The sequence below is a fragment of the Microtus oregoni genome, unplaced genomic scaffold (genome assembly GCF_018167655.1).
Source record: "Microtus oregoni isolate MIOR12 unplaced genomic scaffold, Mior012 000004F_ref0000308, whole genome shotgun sequence".
NCBI classification, from domain to species: domain Eukaryota; kingdom Metazoa; phylum Chordata; class Mammalia; order Rodentia; family Cricetidae; genus Microtus; species Microtus oregoni.
This window is the reverse complement of record NW_024543063.1, coordinates 14,763,692-14,782,267: the sequence shown is the minus strand read 5'-3', so window position 1 is coordinate 14,782,267 and position 18,576 is coordinate 14,763,692.

Here is an 18,576-nt window from a genome sequence, read left to right as displayed (position 1 = left end):
TGTTTCTCTGTGGTGCGGATTCCTCTCCAGGTTTTAGGTTTGATGTCCATCATTTAAGGCATCTCTGGCCCTTGTCAGGCCTAGTCACACCTGCTTTGTCATCGCCTTCCTTCCATTCCAGCTCATTGAAATCAGCTGGTCACCAGACTGGCCCACTGGCTTGGTAGATAACGAAAACCTTTAATCTCAACACTTGGAAGGCGGATAGATGCAGGTGAACTCTGAGTTTGATGCCACAACTTCGGAGAGCTACCGTCTGACTTACGAGGGGGGGGGGGAGACAGAAATTAAAATATGAGGTCATGGACCAGGTCTACCTCGTTTTGTGTTGAGTCCCAGCACCTAACTAACTACCTAGAATCCAGTGGTCTCAGGTGTCCTGTGAAGCCTAATCACCTACAAAGCTAGTATAAAGTAGATTCCTGGGTCCTAGAACTTCTGGTTCAGTGGGAAGTTCCTGAAGGAATGTTAATACAGATTTCTCATATATCTTTATCTCATTTTGAAAAACATTAGCCTCTCTAGTATGGAAGTCATAAGACTAGTGACCACCCTTAGAAGCCACAGACTAAAATGTTCCCGGTTCTTTTGCTTCTCACGTGGCTTCTCCTACTTGGGACTGTAGGTCAGTCTATCTTCCCACAGGTGTAGGCATGAAAACAAGTAAACAGGTGAAGTAAAGACAGTTTCTCCCTCTCAACCTTTCCCATGTCTTCCAACTTTGGTGTTCATTGTGTCTATTTGGACCCTCACAGCTCTAAGGCCAGTAGAAATTAAGACTGTTTTTCCTGGCTACCTCAGGTAGAAGCCCTATTCTCAGCTCTCACTGTACCCAATCACCATGACTTGGGTCATCTCCCAACCTATGTGCCTGCCACACCTATATAGCTTGTTGACTGAGCTCCAGAGGCCTTACAAAAATGCCCTGGGGGGGGGGAAAAAAAAAGAAAAAAAAAAAAGAAAAAAAAAAGAAAAAAAAAAAGAAAAAAAAATGCCCTGAGACAGACATGCTGAGGCTAGGCAAGCCACTAAGGTTCACAGGAACTGTCTGCTTCAGGAAAAGCTGACTTTAAAAATGGGCAGGGCAGGTATGGCATAGGGCTTCTGGAGCACCTGCTACATATGGCCAATCAGATTCCTGTTGAGAATCAAGGTCGAGAGAATCAGTGCTCATAATAAAGTTGGTCTGTAACATATAATCTAAGGATGACTGTCTGCCATATTGCCACACTGGAACCCAGCTCCACAGAAAGGCATGATCTTACAGCTCACACCGAGGATTTAGGTCATTATCTGACTCTTATCTCCTCTGAGTCTCCAGCCCCCAGCAAAGCTATGGCTGCTAATGGCTATTACTTTATTGGTTTCATATCTCTCTCTCTCTCTCTCTCTCTCTCTCTCTCTCTCTCTCTCTCTCTGTGTGTGTGTGTGTGTGTGTGTGTGTGTGTCTCCCTGTCTCTCTCCCCTCCCTCCTTCTCTGTATTTTCCTTTGTTCCTGTCTTGTGGTGTGTGTGTGTGTGTGAGTCTGAGAGTACACATGCCTTGTGGAAGTCAGAGCAAGGTGCCAGATGTCACCTTCTATTGCTGTCTGCCTATGGTCTTGAGATAGGGTCTGTCACGGAACCCTTTCAGCTAGGCAGACTTGCTGGCCAACAAACTCAGGATCTGTGTGTCTCTGTCCCCCTTTCAATGCTGTGATTATAGGCACTTGTAGAGAGAGGTGGGGAGGAGGAACAAGTGTAGAGGTCAGAGGACAGAGTGGGGAGTAAGTTCTCTCCTCCCACCATATGGATCCTTGGGATAAAACTCGAGTGTTCAGGTTTGGCAGTGTCTTTACCCATGGAGCCATCTCATTGCACCCTATCCTGATAGGAGTCCTCTGTGTGCTGTGAATATGTTTTATTACCATTGGTTAATAAAGAAGTTTCTTTGGCCTATAGCAGGGCAGAATAGAGCTAGGTGGGAAAACTAAACTGAATGCAGAGAGACAGTAGGTGAAGTCAAGGAGACACCATGTAGCTGCTGAAGGAGAAAGACACTGTCTACCTTACCGGTAGGCTACAGTCTCATGGTGATACATAGATTAATAGAAATGGGTTAGGGCTAGAGAGATGACTCAGAGGTTAAGAGCACTGGCTGTTCTTCCAGAGGTCCTGAGTTCAATTCCCAGCAACCATATGGTGGCTCACAACCATCTGTAATGAGATCTGGTGCCCTCTTCTGGTGAGCAAGCATACATGCAGGCAGAACACTGTATATATAATAAATAAATCTTTAAAAACCTAAAATAGCCCGGGTGGTGGTTGCGAACACCTTTAATCCCAGCACTCAGGAGGCAGAGGCAGGGGAATCCCTGTGAGTTCGAGGCCAGCCTAGTCTACAAGAGCTAGTTCCAGGACAGCTAGGACTGTTACACAGGGAAACCCTGCTTCAAATAAATAAATAAAAATAAAAACCTAAAATAAAAAAGAAATGGGTTAATTTAAGATGTAAGAGCTAGCTAGAAATATGCCTGAGCCGTCAGCCAAGCAGTGTTGCAATTAATATAAATTTTTGGGTCTGGGCAGCCAGGAAACTAAAGTGCACTCTTCACTTACACCATCCACCCACCCCTGCTTTTCTGTCCAGGTTTTTTCTTCTATTTTTCTTTATATATGTAAGTGTATTCTGTAGCCAGAGACTGCTCCTTCATTTCCCGGCTGCCCAGACCTGAATAATCCACAGAAATTATATATACACATACGTACAACACTGTTTGGCCAGTAGTTCAGGCATTTCCTGGCTAGCTCTTATACCTTAAATTAACCCATTTCTATTAATCTATGAATTGCTAAGAGGCTGTGGCCTACCAGTAAGATTTCCTGGTGTCTTCCTCCTTTGGCAGCTACATGACGTCTTTCTGACTCCACCTACTCTATATTTCTTTTTTTAAAAAAAAACATTTATTTACTTGATTATGTATACAATATTCTGTCTGTGTGTATACCTGTAGGCCAGAAGAGGGCACCAGACCTCATTACAGATGGTTGTGAGCCACCATGTGGTTGCTAGGAATTGAACTCAGGACCTTTGGAAGAGCAGTAAGTGCTCTTAACCGCTGAGCCATCTCTCCAGCCTCTCTCTATATTTCTGTTCAGATTTCCCACCTGGCTTTATTCTGCTAAGCCATTGCTGAAACAGCTTCTTTATTAACCAATGGTAATAAAACATATTCACAGCATACAGAGATGAATCCCACATCAGTATTTCATGTGTGTGCAGGTGCCTTTGGAGGCCAGAAGAATTTGTTAGACCCTGAAGTTAAGAGTTACATGTAATCACTCAGTTTGGGTGCTGGGGTTATAATTCTGGGTCCTCTAGAAGAACATCAAGTACTTGTAACCTACTGAGCCATTTCTGCATCCTCCACTCTTCAGGGGTTTTTTGTTTATTTTTGCTTTTTTTTTTTGAGACAGACTTTCTCTGTAGCTTTGGAGTGTGTACTGGAACTCGCTCTGTAGACTAGACTGGCTTCAGACTCACAGAGATCCTCCTGTCTCTGCCTCCCAAGTGCTAGGATTAAAGGCGGGCACCACCACTGCTCAGCATAATTTTAAGACAGGTTTTCACAGGATAAACCAGCCTGGCCTTGCTTTCTGAGATTCTCCTGCCTCAGCCTCCCTCATACTGGAAAGGTGTGAGCCACCATGCCTTTTTCTTTCTTTTCTTTTCTCACTGTTTAACAACCCTCGCTGTCCTGGAACTAGCTCTGTAGACCAGGCTGGCCTCAAACTCACAGAGATACCCCCCTCTCTCCCTCCCCAGTGCTGGAATTAAAGCCTTGTGATACCACTGCCCAGTAGTAGGCCTTTAAAATTTTCTTTTGTTCTGTAAAAGATGCTTTTGTTTAGGCTAATTTGAGCAGCTCTTTAAGGCTTTTCAAAAATTTCTGGTCTTGCCTTTAGTCCCAGCACTTGGGAAGCAGAGGGAGGTAGATCTCTGTGAGTTCGAGACCAACCTGCCCTACAGAGCGAGTTCTTGGACGGGCTCCAAAGCTACAGAGAAACCCTGTCTCAAAAAAGAAAAAAAAATCTGATATGTGAAATATCTATGTCTAAGATAGAAGTCCTCTGACTTCTTCATTTTTGGCTAAAGAGCAGAAAAGAGATAACACAGGCCAGTGAGTTGGCTCAGCCAGTGAAGGCACTTGCTGCTGCCAAGCTTGATGACTGAATTCAATCCTCAGGACCCACTTGCTGGAAGGAGAGAGCAGAGTCTGAAAAGCTGTCCTCTGCCCTCCACATGTGTGCTGTAGCACCGGTGTGTGCACAACACAATACTACACTGGAATGTGTAAAATGTAAACATTTTAGTTAAATAAAAAAGATGTAAAGTCAGGCCTGGGGGCACACAATCCCAGCACTCAAAAGGCAGAGGCAGATGGATCTCTGAGTCTAAGGCCAGCCTGGTCTATAAATCAAGTTCTAGGACAGCCAAGGTTGCTACACAGAGAAATCATGTCTGGAAAAAAAAAAGACATAGTAGGTGGGAAATGGGTTAAACTGCTACAACATATTCCAGCAGCAGCAGAAACAAGAACTTTAATTTCTTGCTTGTATAATCCTGAACCGGTATGACAGAAGTCCCAGTTCCTCCTAATCTGTTGCTCTACCCCTCTAAGGTGCTGCCTCAATCCATGAGTCTCCAAATAAGTCCTTACTTCAGGGAACAGAGTATGGGAAAAGGATGGCATACCTCTGCCATTTGAGGGCCCGACTCCAGTCAGCTTGTACCATTTCTGGACACTTTACATTGGCTAGCACTTAGTCACATGGCCATCCTTGGCTCCAGGGGAGCTGGAAAATGTCGGTGGACCAGATAAAACTTCAGGAAGAATAGATGTTTGTGCAACACTTGGAGTCACAAAGGGAACTAAGGAAGACTTTTCCGGTATTGCAAACATGCTAAACTTGAAGTAATGAAGCAAATGTTAGATTGTGTAAGGCTTCTGTCTTGGCTTATGAATTTTGATCTGGAGAATAAGAGGATTGAGTATAACTTTGTCAATAATTGTGACATGGCTCTGTTGGTTGTCCAATATCTACTTCCAAATTCCCTTCTTAAAGGCAAAACCTTAATCACTATATACTGAACAGTTGTGTTTTGTTTTGTTTTGTTTTGAGTCAGGTTTTCTCTGTAACAGCTCTGGCTGTCCTGGAACTTGATTTATATAGAATGGGCTGGCCTCAAACTCACAAGAGATTCACCTGCCTTTGCCTCCCGTGGTGTGTGCTACGACCAATTGGCTAGAGCTAGTCTTGAAGTAGATGTATTTTGTTTTGTTTTTATGGTGGCACAAACCTTTAACCCCAGCACATGGATGCAGAGGCAGGATGATCACTGTGGGTTCAGGCCAGTCTGGTCCACACAGTGAGTTGTGGCCCAACCAAGGCTACATAGTAAGACTCAGTCTCAAAAGGGATTGGGGAGGATAAAAACCATGTTTTGCCAGGTGGTTGGGGCCCAAGCCTTTAATCCCAGCACTTGGGAGGCAAAGATAGGCAGATGGCTTTGAGATGGGGGCCTGCTTGGTCTACAGAGCGAGTTCCAGGACAGTCAGAGCTACACAGAGAAACCCTGCCTCAAAAAACAAAACAAACTAATAAATAGATGGATAAAATTAAAAATAAAAATATTAAAATATGTTTTACCCAGTGTTGTGACCCACTCCTATGATCTCAGCATTTGGGGCTGGAACTGGGATGACTGATTTGAAGTCAGCAGTGAATTCAAATAGTGAGACCTTAAAAAAAAAGAAGTAAAGAAAAGACAGGCCTCTAGAGTTCCTGTATTTTATATCCGATATGTACATGTATGCATATATATGTGTGTGTGTGTGTGTGTGTGTGTGTGTTCTCACACAGACATGCACACAGGCACAAAATTAAGATTTGACCTTATTTTTATTTACTTTCCTCTTTATGTTTGATATTCTATTCCATTCTATTCACTTTTTAAAAGACGCTGGTTGCTATATACTATGGATTTTTTTCATCCCACTGTGATGGCTAATTTTATGTCAGCTTGACACAAGCTAGCTCTGTGTGAAATGAGGAACTTCAGCTGAGAACATGCCTCCTTAAGACCTAAAAAAAAAAAAAAAAAAAAAAAAAAAAAAGACCCAGCTGTAGGGCATTCTCTTAATTAGTGATTGATGGAGGGGTGAAGCCTATTGTGGATGGTGCTCCCCTGGGCTGGTGCTCCCCTGGGCTGGTGCTCCCCTGGGCTGGTGCTCCCCTGGGCTGGTGGTCCTGGCTTCCGGAAGAAAGCAGGCTGAGCTATGGTGAGCAGCATCCTCTATGGCCTCATCTGCTGCTGTCTCCAGTTCTTGCCCTCACTGTTTTTGAAGATACAGAACTGTGAGTGAAATAAGTCCTTTCCTTCCCGAGCTGCTCTGGTCACGGCGGGCGTGTCATCACAGCTGGGGTGGCCCTGACTAAAACACCACCATCCCATGAACAGTCTGCAATCTAAAACTTTCCACCAAGCCAAGGAAACTACCATCTTTCTCTTTGAGCATGGCATGTGTGAAAAATAATTAACTTTTAGAAAAACAGAAAGGTTGACCACTTTTTTTTTTTAAAGATGCCACTAGCGCCTTTCCAGGGAGCCGCTTCACTTTCCTCACCGCTCTTAGACATTATAATTTTGATACAGTGTGCTCGACTGACAACCCCTCTGAGGGAAGCAATTTGCCCTGCACGAACTGATAAGGGGCCACTCCTGTGTAGCCCCGAACAGGCGTTAACTCAAGATGTCTTTTGGGACTTCTGTTTTGCTTTTAATATTAATTAGTTTGCTTTATAAGCTAGTAATTTCAAAAAGATTCATTTCCAGAAAAAGGATGACAATTTTTGTATTCCTCTTTAATTATTTAAATGTTGAAATGTGTGTGTGTGTGTGTGTGTGTGTGTGTGTGTGTATTTTGCTTTGAAACAGGGTCTTATTGTAACCCGTCTGACTTTAGACTACCTCTGTGGTCAGTAATGACTTTGAGCTCCTGAGCCTCCGGCTTCCACCTCCCCAGTGCTGGGATAAAAGGCCTGCAACACCACAAAACCAGATTTAGGCAGTATTTTGGAGTGGTGATTAACCTATAGCTTTAACTTGGCCCTGTATTTTTGTTTTGTTTTGTTGTTTGGTTTTGCTAGAGAATGTATCTCATTGTGTAGAGATACAGTCCAGAGGGCTAACTTGGAATTCACTACTTAGACCAGGCTAGCCTTGAACTTACAGAGGTCACCCTGCTCTGCCTCTAAAGTGCCAGGGTTAAAGGAGAGCACCATCATGCTCAGCTTGGTGTTTGCTTTGTTTTGTTTGTTTTCGTTTTGAAATAGCCTGGCTTTGTAGCCCAGACCAGCCTTGGACTTGTGGAAAACCTTCTGTATCAACCTCCTGAGTACTGGGATTACAGGATTATACCATACCGAGCTCATACTATCCACTTGAATGAAAAATTATTTTTGCTTTGAAATTACCAACGACATCAATCACTCAGACAACCTTTTAAACAAAGCAACAAACAAAACAGTGAGTAGGACCAGGCAGAGAAAACAAGACAACATTCTAAAGAGATAGAAAAGATAGGTAGGAAAATTCCAGGGTCACTCCTAAAGTTGACTAACCCTGTACATTAATCTGTACTCTTATTGTATAAGGGAATAGATGTCCTTGTCAGCAGGACTGGGTTTTGCAACCCCAAACTCTCTTTTAGAGAACAGCTGTTATGGTTAGCTTATCTCAATAAAAATGAGCATTTGCCCAGGCAGAATTCTTCACTGGTTCATGGTCTATATCCTGGTGGTTTTGATGGTAGTTGAAACGGTTGCTAAGATCTGAAACTGGTACCCTGCCATCACAGGTCTAGAAAGGCTCCCCATATGATGTAATTATATGGCGTGAATATTCCATTGAGTAGGCCCAGTAGTAAAGTACATGTCTAGCATAAGTAAGGTCTTGGTTTGAGCCCCACCAACACCAGTACACACAGTATGTATGTATATTCTGTTCATTGAATTTTCTTCAGGTTTGTAAATGCTGTTATTTATTTACTTATTTAGGATTGAACCTAGAACATTGGACATGGTAAGCATACTCTGCCACTGAGATGCATCCTTAACCACTTAACAAATGAATTTAAATAATTATTTCCAAGTGAAACTATGACTAGATGGCTTCGGGAGTTATAGTTCTCTCTCATACTATGTTCGTCAGTGGTTTTAAAACTGCATGCTTCCAGTTAGAGGAACCTTGGTGGGGGTGGGGGCGTACAAAAAGGTGAGCACTGTCATTCCCCCACTCCCACTTTATGAATGACCAGAGGCTTTGAGAGCTGAGAGAGAGAGAGAGAGAGAGAGAGAGAGAGAGAGAGAGAGAGATATCTTTGGGGTTCTCTCTTAAGTATGAATCAGAACGAACAGTTTAATTTGGTTTTGTGGGTTTTGTCTGTTCACTTTGTGGTCTATAGTTGTGGACGTGGAAAGTAGGACCTTACACATGCTGAGGAAGCACTCTGCCCCTGAGCTACACCTCAGGCCCTGGGCTAGCATATTTTAGTTGCCAGAGTGGACTTACTTCAATAAGAGAGGCTGAAGCTCCCAGTGTCTTAGATGCTGTTTTCCTACTGACCCGTTATCACTCACGCAGCTATTGGTACCCATTAGCACTGCCTGCTACTAAGTTCCTTAGTTTTGGAGAGAAGGCTGGCTGGACAAACAGTCTCAGTACCCCCAACACATAGATTGGATGTAGTTTCCTTGGTTCCTAAATAAAGGAAAATGCTGAAGGAAACCAATGATTTACAACTTACACAGCTGTCTCAGAGATATCAACTGTCAAGTAAACAGTACTGAATCATATCCTTTGTAGATCAACAAAGCACACCTGGACCTGCTTACCGGCTGCGTGCAGCAGCAGTGTTAATAATGACCCACAGCCTTGCAGAATATCAGACACTGGCATTTCTTAAGAGTTGGCAAGTGTAGTCATGGCCAAGCATCTCTAATTTCAGCTTTAGCAGTCTTAAAGCAGACAAGGTCAAAGTGAGAATGACCAACAAGGTTGTCTTGGCCACAATTCTACTCAAGCCAAGACTAAGAGGGATTAAGTTACTTCCTTAAAGAGATAAATCTAAACCCAGATTTTTGTTGTTGTTGTTCTGATTTTTCAAGATGGGGTTTCTCCGTGTAGTCCTGGCTGGCTGTCCTAGAACTCAATCTGTAGATCAGGCTGGCCTTGAACTCACAGAGGTCTGCCTGCTTCTGCCTCCCAAGAGCCATGATGAAAGGTGTATAGCGCCACACTCGGCACCTATTATTTGTTTTGCTTTTGAAGACAGGTTTTCTCTGTGTAACAGCTATAGCTGTCCTGAAACTAGCTCTTATAGACAGGCTGGCCTCAAACTCACAGAGTTCTGCCTGCCTCCGCCCCCTGAGTGCTGGATTAAAGGCGTGCGCCACGACGGCCCAGCCCCACCTATTCTTTATATTATACAATATCACTTCCCCAAAAAACCTACTCTATAATATCCTTAACAACAAAAAAGATGGAGTTGTTTTTTTTTTGAAATAAGATCTGGCTATTTATCCCAAACTGATCTGAATCTTGTAATCCTCCTGCTTCAGCATCCTGAGTGGTGAGATTACAGGCATGTGCCACACACACAGTTATTTCTTTCTTTCTTTCTTTCTTTCTTTCTTTTTTTTTTTTTGGATTTTTGAGATAGGGTTTCTCTGTAGCTTTGGAGCCTATCCTGGAACTAGCTCTTGTAGACCAGGCTGGCCTCGAACTCACAGAGATCCGACTGCCTCTGCCTCCTGAGTGCTGGGATTAAAGGTGTGCACCATCACTGCCTGGCACACATACATACACACAGTTTTTTAAAGAGTTTGTTTTGGTTCACAACTCTAGGTGAGAGACTAACATCTAATAAGGACCTTCTTGCTATAGAGTTCCAAGACAGCAAGAGTCAGAAAAGCAGGAGAGGCTTAGCCATACATGGTTTTGTAACAGACCAATCTTGAGATGATTCATTACAGTCCTATGGAGCTCCCAAATATCCCACTTGACCACAGCTCTTAATATCTCATAATGGGGATTATGCTTTTCTTTCTTACAGTGTGTAACAGACAGATTTTAAACAATCTAGGCAAACACTCTGCCGCCAAGCCAATACTCTTTTTTGTTGGTTGTTTGTTTTTTGAGAGAGACAGGGTTTCTCTGTGTAGCTTTGGAGCCTGTCCTGGAATGCGCTCTGTAGACCAGGCTAGTCTCAAACTCATAGAAATCCATCTGCCTCTGCCTCCTGAGTACTGGGATTAAAGGCATGCGCCATCACTGCCTGGCTAAACCAATATTCTTTAGTGAGGATTGACTTTCAATACAAGTTTCAAGATGGATCAGCTGTATATAAATCATAGCAAAGTCTTGTGGAAGGAAGAGTTAGGCCCTCAGACTCCCTCCTAATGGTTTAACCCTCCTACCCTGACACGAGACAGGAGGACTATTCTCTGTAGAGTAAATCAGGGGGGCCTTCTATTGAATAATGGTAGGCAGGAAGAGAAACCACAGGCTCTCCTCTCCGGTCCCAGACCAATGTACCAGACTGTATTCTAAGAGTTTTTCTCTAGGGAGCTAAACGGACTTAAAGATCCATGGATATTGTCACTGGAGGTTGCCAACAAAACGTTAACCCTGGGGCCTGAAGAGATGGCTCAACAGTTAAGTGTTGAGGGATATTTATTCGCAGACACTCTGACTGCCAACGAGTTTACCTTGAATCAGAGGGTGGAGTCAGTGTTTAGCTGATCAAAATTAGTCATAGAGATTTTGGAGGACCCAGATAGGGGCACAAGAAGAGATAGGGAGGGACTTAGAGAGATTTGAGGCCTTTTCGATTTGGGAAGCTAGGCAAGTTGTTCCTCCACCGCTCTTTGGGTCTATTAGGTTCCTCCCTCCCCATATCTGACTCCCAAGTTTTTATTGAGATTAGAATAACTTAGATAAATGCATTAGTTAAGAGAATTTAATGATCTTTTAAAGGACCTAAGTTTGGTTCCCAGCACTCATTATTTGTCAGCTTACAACTGCCTGCAACTCAAGTTCCAAAGGATCTGATGCCGTCTTCCTATACCCACAGACTCCTACATGCATGTGGTGCATTTACATACACCCAGGTACACAAAGAGAGAGAGAGAGAGAGAGAGAGAGAGAGAGGACTCAGAAGGAAGGCTAAGAACAATTTTGAGTTTAGAGAGAAGAAAGATAGCTATACCTTTTATGGTGGAGGTTGCCAAGTAGTCCTATAACAGAAGGAATGGGCGGCTTCAGAGAAAGAGCCAATAGCGTTTGGAAGGAATGCCTAGGCTTTCGTCAGTAACTGAAAGAAAGAGATAATTATTATTCCCACATCCTTAGCATGTGTTCATGTGAATTAGATTTTCTGTGGGGTGGACGCCTGGCCAGGTGATTGACAAGCCCAGTTGGATTAACTCTTAGGTAAGGAATCAAATACTGGGTAATTTTTTTGGAGCAGAACAAAATGTCATGTCTCCACCCAGGGCCAGAGATATCCCATTCTTTTGACTAGAAGGCTTACAGAGCAGCGAGGCTTACCTTTACTTTTCTGGTGTTCCAGTCAAATGGGAAGTGAGGTCCAAAACTCATCATGAGGGAAGGCCTCAATGGCCTCTAAGGCTACTGTAACCCATCCTCCCTTCCTCCCTCTGCCTGCCCCCCATTTCCTGAGACAGGGTCTTGTGTTGCCCAAGCTCTCAAACTTTGTATGTTGCTGAGGATGACCTTAAACTTCTAATCTTCCTGACTTTACTTCTTGGGTGCTAAGATTACAAATGGAACTGGGTGGTGCCTTTAACCCAGCACTTGGGAGGCAGAGGCAGGTGGATATCTGGTCTATAGAGTGAGTTCCAGGACAGCCAGGAAAACCTTGTCTTGAAAACAAAAACACAAAAAACCAGAGGTGGATGACACCACACCTGTGGAGCCAGCAACGATAATCTAAGTCTGGGCAGGTCACCCAAAAGTTCTTTACTTCCAACCATTATCACCTGGGACTCTGACCATCGATAAATTTAAATAAGAGGCCAGAGTCTCAGTAGTTCCCGGCTGTCCTGGAACTCACTCTTTAGACCAGGCTGGCCTCAAACTCAGATTCCCCTGCCTCTGCCTCCTGAGTGCTGGGATTAAAGGTGTGCACCACCACCACCCAACCTTCCATTTTTCTTAAAAAAAAAAAAACAAAAAAAAAAAAACAGCAGCCAGAAAACCACCACCAAATGGATTTAGGGGCCTTGAGAACCAGCCCCTGACTCCTGAAAATTGTCCTCTGACCTCCACACCTGCACCACAGCAGAGTGCACCTATATTCGACAGGCAGGCAGACAGACAGTTCTGCCAGGGCTCAGATCCCAGTGCTACTGAATACCAGATGCTGCAGATGGACAGATAAGAACACAGTGACCTTTGCCAGCATCTCCTTGCTGATTTGCTTATTTTACAGTGAGAAACTTATTTACCTGGTGTAGTGCTAGGAATCAAGTCAGTGCTCTGCCACACAGTAACACCCCAGCCTATTAACTCGTTCTAGCTATTTGTTTCTGTACACACAGGATATACTGTATATACTAGCCTAAGACTTGTTATATAGCCAGGGATGACTTTACTTATTTTTCCTTTCTCTTCCTTCCTTCCTTCCTTTTTTATTTTTGTTTTTGGAGACCAGGTTTCTTTGTGTAGCCCTACCTGACCCTACTAGCACTGTAGACCAGGCTGGCCTCAGATTCAGAGATCTGCCTGCCTCTGCCTCCTGAGTGCTGAGATTAAAGGCTTGTGCCCTTATCAAAACAAAACAAAATACATCTACCTCAAGACTGGCTGTAGTCAAGCAGTGGTGGCACAGGCCTTTAATCCTAGCTCTTGGGAGACAGAGACAGGAGTTTTTCTTGTGAAGTTGAGGCCAGCCAATCTACAAATTGAGTTCTAGGACAGCCAGAGCTGTTACACAGAGAAACCCTTTCTCAAAAAACCAAACCAAAACAAACAAACAAAAACCACAAACAACCCCACCAAAAAAACTGGATCTAGCTGGAATTCAATGGTCAGTGTATACAATATCAGCTACACAGGATGCTGAGGCAGGAGGATCACAAATTTGAGACCAGTCTGGGCAACTTAGAGCAGGGGCTTTGTCTCAAAATAAAAATAAATAGGACTGGGAGGTGCTAGTACACACCTATAGTGCCAGCACTAGGACTGGGAGGTGCTAGTACACACCTATAGTGCCAGCACTAGGACTGAGAGGTGCTAGTACACACCTATAGTGCCAGCACTCAGGAGGCAGAAGCAGGCAATTCTCTGAGTTTGAGCCCAACCTGGTCTACAGAGTGAGTTTCAGGACAGCCAGGACTATACACAGAGAAACCCCATCTCAAAAACCCAGAAAAAAGAACAAAACCAAAATACAATTCAATATATGATGACTAGCTAAGGTTTTGTCTTTAAAAAGGGAGTTTGGGAGTAGATATTGGACAGACAACCAACAGAGCCAGGTCACAATAGATTGACAAAGTAGCCCTCAATCCTGTTGTTCTCCAGGTCAAAATTCATAAGCTAAGACAGAAGAGCCTTACATGACCTAACATTTGCTTCATTACTTCAAGTTTAGCATGTTTGCAATATCATAAAAGTCATCCTTAATTCCCTTTGTGACGCCAATTGTTGTACAAACATCTATTCTTTCTGAAGGTTTTTTGTTTTGTTTTGTTTTGTTTTTGGAGATAGGGGTTCTCTGTAGCTTTGTTGCCTGCCCAGGAACTAGCTCTTGTAGACCAGGCTGGCCTCAAACTCACAGAGATCTGCCTGCCTCTGCCTCCCGAGTGCTGGGATTAAAGGTGTGCACTATCATCATCCTGTGTAGTGGGAGCCATGGGCAGGCCTGCTCTTTGTCCTGTCCAGCTCCCACATGGTTAGCTTAGCCCCGGAAATAACACAGAAACTGTATTCTTTTAAACACTGCTTGGCCCATTAGCTCTAGCCTCTTACTGGCTAACTCTCACATCTTGATGAACCCATTTCTATTAAAGTGTGTAGCACCACGAGATGGTGGCTTACCGGGAAAATTCTAGCCTACATCATAGAGTCTGACTCACTTCCCTTCTTCCCAGCATTCTGTTCTGTCTACTCCACCCACCTATGTTCTGACCTATCAGGCCAAGCAGTTTCTTTATTAATTAACCAATGAAAGCAACACATAGAAAGAAGACCCATTTACATCAGTCCGGCTGGATGAAACTCTTATGAATGGGATTCAAGACTCTAAAAGAAGTACAAAATTGCTGTTTGCCCTTTTCATTTTCATCCTTCTGCCATGTAAGGACACCAGACCCCTCTGGAAGGCTCTCTTGGAAGTAGATCTGGCCTTCACCAGACACAGAATCTGTCGGATCCTTGATCTTTTTTTTTTCTGGTGGGGGTGGGGTGTTTCAAGACAGGGTTTCTCTGTAGCTTTGGAGCCTGTTCTGTCTGAACTCTTATAGACCAGGTTGGCCTCAAACTCACAGAGATCCTCCTGCCTCTGCCTCTCAAGTTCTGGGATTAAAGGCATGTGCCACCACCGCCCAGTTCAGATCCTTGATCTTCAGACTCAGATGTTTATCACAGTAGCACAAATGACCTGAAGCAGGTGACATCAACATCCAGACCACAGCAAGGGTGACACAAACACAAAATTAGATAGCCCAACAAGTTCTCATAAACGAACATTCCCGCATAACCAGCCTGCAGAATAACTCAGTGGCTAAGGGTAGTGCAGTGATACCAATACTTACCAAGAATTTGTGGGACTTTTGGTTCAGTTACAGCACCAAATAGAGGGAAATATAGATGTTGAGCTTCAGAAGACCTCTTCAGCCACTGGTTTTCTACCCACAAAGGTAGTTGCTAACATTACATATAGCTTTATACATTTTGTATAAATGAAATTATATATGTGATTGTGTCTAGTTTATTTTGCTCAATATTGTTTACAAAATTTCTATTTTGTTTGTAATTATTACTTGCACATTCTATTTACTTGTCTAAATATTCCACTATGTTCTGGATGGTGGTAGTGTACACCTTTAATCAAAGAACTTGGGAGGCAGAGGCAGGTGGATCTCTGTGATTTCAAGACCAGCCTGTTATATATCTGTATCTGTATCTCTATCTATCTATCTATCTATCTATCTATCTATCTATCTATATACCTATATATATTAATATATATACTAATATATATACATATATATATATATATATTCCACTGTGTATTTGTGCATGGGATGGTAAACTTCTGCTACATTTTTAACTGTATTTTGTCACCTTACCTAAAATTTTCTATGTAGACCAGACTGGTCTGAGCTCAGATATCTGCCTGCCTATGCTTCCTGCATGCTGGGATTAAATGTCTGTACCTTATTTTTTGAAAGTATCTCACTAAACCTGGAGCCCCACCCTCATAGCAGGGTCTCACCATGTAGCACCACACCTGGCTAAGACACAAAACTAGAAACAACTAGAGAGCTCCTGGGTGAAGGGTGAAGAAAAATGAGCCTTTGTAGATTGACAGTGTCAAAAAGCAGTATAAAAAATACAGGAACAGGCTGCTGTAGGAGGCAGGTGGGTGGAATGCAGAATAGAGAGTTCAGTTGTTGATCGATTGAATAGAGGTATCCACAGAGCATTCAAATTCTGGGAAAGGAACTCAACTATGATATAGACATTATCAGCATATGAGGAAGAATGAAACAGGTCGACGTGAAACTACCCAGGATGAGTGGGCAGAGTACAATGACACGGCCCAGTGACACACAGTGATATACCCGTATTGAAGGCGGGAGAAGCCGACTTTAGTTGGACACAAAAAGCAAAGTAGTATGTATGTTCCCTCCACGATACAATTATTCTCAGAACTGCTGACTTTAAACATCATTTGGGATGTTGGGGTGTTGTTCAGGGGAAGAGTTCTTGCTTTGCCTCACCCCACCCCCATAAAAATCACCAATCTTACCTGTTCTTTGCTCCTTTATGCTTCTGTGTATCTAACACCAGCCCCTCAGAGGCTGAGGCTGGAAAATCAAGAGTTAGAAGGTAGTTTGAGCTACAGGAGACACTGTCAAGAAACAAAATCCAAACACCCTGGCCCCCTCCCTGGGCCTCCTCAGATCATTCTGTTTTGCTGTGTGTCTTGGTCAGAAAACTAAATTCTATCTAGTATTTTTATCTATCCATGGCCACTCAATTCATTTCTTCCTTTTGAAGTCTTACTGACAATCCTTCAAACTTTGAAGGCAGGTAATATAATCCAACTCATTTCTTTTTTGGACTAAATATTTCCAGTTCCTTCAAGAATTCTGCCTACAGTATCCAGCCTCTGGCAGTCTTCTCTTGGGTATATTGTAGTCTGTTAATTTGTCAATAAATACAATACACAGAGCCTTCCTTTGTGGAAGCATGCTAATTTAGGAATGACATAGAAGTTTTACTTGCTTATTAAAGACTATATTTCCAGGTTGGAGAGCTGGCTCAGTGGTTAAGAACACTGATTGTTCTTCTAGAGGACCTGGATTCAATTCCTAGCACCCACATGGCAGCTCACAACTGTCTATAACTCCAGTTCTAGGGGACCCAACACCCGTGGCAAAAAAACACCAGTGCACATTAAAAAAAAAAAAGACATTTCCAATAAGGCAGACAAGTTACACTATTTACTATGTGGATATGCTAAATTAACAAAACATACAGTTCCCCCTCCCAGAAGATGTAACCAATTCATCTCATTAGACCTGCTCCCCCTCCCCGATGCCAGGACAGTCTCTTATGCAACTCAGGCTGGCCTTAACCTATGCCCAGTCCTTCAGTCCTGCCTGCCTGGTTACTGGCACTATGTGTGTATGTGTGTGTCCTAATAATGGGTTTCACATTTCTGCTCATTTTCCTGACTCAGGAAAAGCTTCTCATGCTCTTCAGTAGAACACAAACTGGCCAGGACATCTCATAGTGGACATCATTACCAACAAAACACAGAGAACACATCAGACAATGGTAAGTGTGAAGACTTCAAACCGCAAATATTTTGATCCAGCTACAGTGTTCTAAGTTCAAACTTTGAGATTAACAAGGAAACCGGTTAAGGCAACAACTCTTTTTGATTGGTTATTTCCTTTTGGGAATGCCTATTCATTGGTTAGATGTTTTTGCATTCTTGGCAGAAACAGAAATCTCTGCATTAGTTCATGTTCCTTCAGCAGTACAACCAGGCCTCAGTCAACACTGACTCTCAAATGTGAAACACCCCAGAAAATTCTCTCATGTATGGGATACACTGGGACATACCTGTCTAGCCACCAACCTCGAAGACAAATTAGGATTACTACATTTGGACCTGCAGCTGAAGGCTGAGGATATGATGAGTCTCATTAAGCAAACCACTGGCTCTGTTCTGAACTGTTCACCACAGCGAAATGACAGCCAAGTGTGCACTCTCCACAAAGCCAAGATACTAGATTGGTGTTCTCAGTTCCTGGCTTTGTTCTGGGTGCCCATCATCGGACAAGAGCTTAACTGTGTTTGCTGGCATCACTTGCCAGGTTTGAATCATGGCTCGATCTCTAGAGCCTTGTGGCTCTTCAGGAAGTTAAGCTGTGTTTAAAAATCAAGTTAATAGCAATATTTTTTTTTTATCGTGGTAGGCTTGTTTTTGATAGGGTGTTCTCTTTCAGTAGCCCAGGCCTGCCTGAAGCTCTCATTCGGCCTCAGCCTCACAACTGCTGGGATTACAAATGTGAGCCACAATGCCTAACTATAAGCCAATTCGTTTTAAAAGTTGAGGAAAAGCCCCCAATTATTATTATATATAAAATCACTTAGAGTTGGTTCAGTGGTGGTGGCCCATGCCTTTAATCCCAGCATTCGGGAGGCAGAGACAGGCAAATCTCCTGAGTTTCAGGCCAGCCAGGGCTACACGGAGAAACCCCATCTTGAAAATAACCACATAAATTAATTAGAATAGTGCCAAACATGTATTATACTTTAAAAAATGTTAGATACTATTTCTTTAGTCCCTTGGCCTGAACTTTTGTTAATATGTACAGACCTCCATTGGTGGTTAGTGGGCCTAGTGTAGACGTTAGACTGAGTTGCTAGCAGGTAGATAGGTACTTAAGGAGACAATACTAAAGGGTTAAGCATACAGTAGGAACAACTGTTATGGTTCCATGTTTCCATTGACTGGGAAGACAAGGCAGTTTCCTACTGCATGTAATTTATTCATACATGCTAAGTCTCACTACATACCACACACTCCAGGAAGATGGTTGAGCTGGCTGAGTTTTCAGGATAATCCCTGCTTCTGGCTTTGTTTTACACCAAGGAAAATAACCAACTAGGGGCAGTACTGGGATGAAGGGCATAAAGGTCAGGAGGGGACAAAGTACACAGTGTGGGAGCAGCTCACAGTGAGGCAGGCAGGCAAGCAGGCAAGAG